The sequence below is a fragment of the Cervus canadensis genome, chromosome 15, assembly GCF_019320065.1.
Source record: "Cervus canadensis isolate Bull #8, Minnesota chromosome 15, ASM1932006v1, whole genome shotgun sequence".
Classification (NCBI taxonomy): domain Eukaryota; kingdom Metazoa; phylum Chordata; class Mammalia; order Artiodactyla; family Cervidae; genus Cervus; species Cervus canadensis.
Genome location: NC_057400.1, coordinates 61,764,690 through 61,767,180, shown reverse-complemented (window position 1 = coordinate 61,767,180; position 2,491 = coordinate 61,764,690). Strand labels below are relative to the sequence as shown.

The window sequence follows — 2,491 nt, the reverse complement described above, 5'->3', positions numbered from 1 at the left end:
GAAGGGGGTGACAAAGGATGAGATGGTTGGATGGCATCACCAACTTAATGGATTGAACAAGTTCCAGGAGCTGGTGAAGGACAGGGAAGCCTGGCGTGCTGCAGTCCATGGGGCCCCAAAGAGTTGGACATGACTAAGCAACTGAATAATAAAGACAGGAAATCAAGTAAAAATAATGACTATGTGTGACATAGTCAAACATAAAGAAGTCAATGAAGTAAGTTCCTTCTCATTGGGTGTGGCAGAACATGTTGAAAAAAATCTATAGCATGTCAATTCTTGGAAGCAAAAGAAAAAATAGTGAAAAATTGAAATATGAGATGTAAAGAAAATATATTTCAAAGAAAATACCAAGATAGCCTTTTATCTCTTCCAGGTAGTATGGGCTTGATAAAACTTTGATTCAGGACGAGTCATAATTAGGGAAAAGAACACCATACATTAAAGAATGAATCATATCATTTGAGAGAGAATAAAAGAAGTCTAGTAAATCTTTGGAAGAACTAAAAGGTGACATACATACAACTCCCAAACCCAATTCATATAGAAACCATATTTCTATAAAATGCAAAAGATCTTAGAGTTTCTTGGCATAGTGCTAATTCAGCTAATTTTCATCCTTAGCCAACATCCTCTAAACATTAACTGTCTCATCTTTGTACTTATTTGAATTTTTACCTAAAAAAAAATGTTATTAAAAATATAAATCTTAGGTCCTTCCTTCCCTGTTCTCACAGCGGCGAAGGCTGCAGAGTTGGGGTGACGTTCAGTTCCCCCATCCCACTCTCCCCTTACCTCCCCCCACCTTCCACTGCAGGATGTGCATGCACACGTGAGGTTGGGGGGCTGGTTGCTCATGCTGGCGACATTTGGGTGCTTGTGTACACGTGTGCAAGCAGAATATCTAAAGCCACAGGGAAATGGTGGAAAATTCACCATCACCATTGCCAGAAAAAGCAATTTATGGCTTTGTTCTTTTCTTAAGCTCCCAATTTGGCTTCATACTGTATCTTGTGTGGGCTTTTATTCCTAAATCTTGGCTAAACTCCTTAGGCTTACCTTATTGGCCTCAAAAGTATTGGGCCGTTGCTCTGCCTGTGTACCTCCTCATTACCGTAGTCATTGGTTATGTCCTCTTATTTGGAATAAACATGATGAGTACCTCTCCATTCAACTCCATTCATACTATCACAGATAACTATGCCAAAAATCAATAGCAAGAGAAAGACCAAGAAGAGGCCATCCCAGCACTAAGAGATATTCCTATTAGTGAAGTAAACCAAATGTTCTTTCTTGAAGCCAAATAACTTTCCACCAAAAACTTAATTGTATGTGGACTAATACCAAACATTTATTATAAATTTTGACATAAAGATTTTGACCATACTAATTTTGACTATCTTTCTGATTAATATCTGGTATTGAAATGCAAAAAAAAAGTAGGTTGAATTTCTTTTATATTAAGTTCTATTAATATTATAAATGTTATCAAATAGTAGTTACTAATGGACAGAATAAATAAAATACTGCATTACCAAATGGCAAAAGAAAAGAAAGAAATATGAATCTTAAAAGTCTTTCTTGAAGACAGCACTAATTACAAGATAACCAAAATAACTGATAGTGATTTGCTTGGAAATACATTTGGAAGTTGCACATTCTTTTCCGGTAATGAGAAGTTGCACATGCAACTTGATTTTTAACTATTTGAAAGTCCTATCACAGTCTCTCCTAACCAGAGAGCAGGATGTCTGCTGCTCTGATAAAATTATTCCTCAGATATCTTCTACAACAGTGCTGTTTATGCAAGAAAACAGTATTACAGCTAGTTTTGTGATGGTCTTCCTGGGCAGGCATCATACCAGAGTGGATCCTGATGAATGGATGTTTTCAGCAAAATATAACCATCTTTTATTCTCTAATGATTGGGAAAACAGCAGTTTCCACTCTGGTGGTCGGAGAGAGAATGACTTCAAGTCTTTTTAAATGTGCTGAAGTATTGGATCTGCAAGCTGAGTCAATACAAAACCACTTCAGCGTGGTGGTATAGTCATCAACACATTAAGCAATGATTACCCCTCATACTTTCTATCTGTGAATTGTTATTTGCTTCTTCAGAAATTACTTTTGAACACTTAATACAAAGCAGTGAATATCATCACCAACAATGCACAAAGTTCTTTTTTCTTCTACAAGAAAAACTTGAGGTGAGAATTATGATTGAACAGCATGCTACAATTTTATAAGAACCAGAATAAATTCATGGTAATGGTTTTCAACATTACAGCTCTTCTTTTCCGTTATTCCTCTGTAATCATAATAGATTTTTAGTTCAGTCATCATGTTTAGAAGAAAAAGAATTCTTTAGATACCATGCAACATAATGTAGACACAGGTTCAACAAATACATGTTGGATTAAAAACTTATAAATGTTTTGCCTGTAGGTGTGATGAAATGAAGTAATGCCTTTCTTAGTTGTCTCAAAAGTAG

At 35.8% G+C, this 2,491-nt stretch overlaps 1 pseudogene; it reads left to right on the top strand.

Annotated features, from left to right (window-relative positions):
* Positions 1-920: 920 nt before the first annotated feature.
* LOC122453672 lies at positions 921-1,367 on the top strand (annotated as a pseudogene).
* The last annotated feature ends 1,124 nt before the right edge of the window (positions 1,368-2,491 follow it).